Consider the following 1,344-nt stretch of genomic DNA (forward strand, 5'->3'; position numbering starts at 1 on the left):
CTCCCCGCCCCCCCCGAGCCCGGCGCTTCGGGATTGGTCGGCGAAGATTGGCTAGGCGGAAAACCCGGGGCGGATTTCTGGTTGCTTTTGTTCCTGCAGATGTTCGAGGAGCCTTCGCTTCACGGCGAAGCTAGGCTCTCGGCCTCGCTGCTTCACCTCCCAGCGCGGTGCCGGAGGGGCGGCGGCGGGCTTGGAAGAGCGGCTGGAGTGAGGCTTGGGAGCCTGCGGTTCCCACCTTCGCTCTGTCCCCACTGGGCTGTGTGACCTTGGGCCAGTCACTTGGCCTCTCGTAACCCCAGGGTCCTCCCGGGGAAACTGAGGTAACAATGAGCGCTGGCTTCGAGAAGGCGGTGAACTCACAGAGGGCCTGGCGTTTGCTCCCGCTGCGGGGGGTAGTGGAGCCCACCCTCCGCTCAGAGGGGCAGGAGGCTTGGCTCCCCTCGTTCCTAGAAGGCGTCCCTTGGTGTCCAGGGGTCAAGCCGGGCTCTGGGATGGTCAGGAGCAATGGGCCCTCCAGGATACTGTCCTGGGTGCTCTGGCAGCAGAGTTCTGGCCACCGCTGCCCACGCCCTGGGCACGTTTCTCTAGGCCCCAGGGCTCTCGGTGTGCTGGGATCAGCAGGAGCCCAGGAGGGGTCAGGACCCCGCGCAGCATAGCATCCCTGCCGACCCCTGCTCCCGGAGCTAATCCTCGTCCTCTGGGGCCTCCTTATCTCCTGTGACTCCCAGAAACGAATCGGCAATCCCTCAAAATCTGAGCTCCCAGGCGGCCAGACAGTTAGGGACCCCTAAGCTTCCTGTTGACAGAGGCAACTCCAGGAGTGGCAGGATCTTGGAACCTACCGGCCCTGAGGCCCTGCGGTGCGCCCTCACCTGGATTCCAGGCCCCTCCCACCAGCTGTGCGACCTGGGCCATTCACTCCATCCACGGCTCTGAGCCTCAGTGGAAGGGAGCCAGAAGCCCAGCTGGCCAGCTGGCAGGGAGGGGTCAGAGATGCTAACCCTAACCCTCAGTCCTGGGATAGAGGAGCCCCGCTCTGCAGGAGCCAGGGATGGGCCCCCAGGTCCTCACCACCTTTCTGCTACAACTTGCTATGGTACTGAATGTCACCCCAGAATGAACAGTGTCCCCCAGATTTCATGTGCACCTGAGCCTCTGAAGACGGTCTTTTGCGAAGTAGATCTTTGCAGGTTCATTTAAAGTGGGAAGCAGGATGAGCTCATACTGGGTGAGGGCAGGCCCCACAGTCAGTGAGGCTGTCCACACACGCACGACAGAAGAACCCACGGAGATTTGGGGAGAAGGTCATGTGAATTCAGAGGCAGAAACTGGAGCCACGCAGAG

This window comes from Fukomys damarensis, unplaced genomic scaffold (genome assembly GCF_012274545.1).
Source record: "Fukomys damarensis isolate Sample0158 unplaced genomic scaffold, DMR_v1.0_HiC HiC_scaffold_32, whole genome shotgun sequence".
NCBI lineage: Eukaryota > Metazoa > Chordata > Mammalia > Rodentia > Bathyergidae > Fukomys > Fukomys damarensis.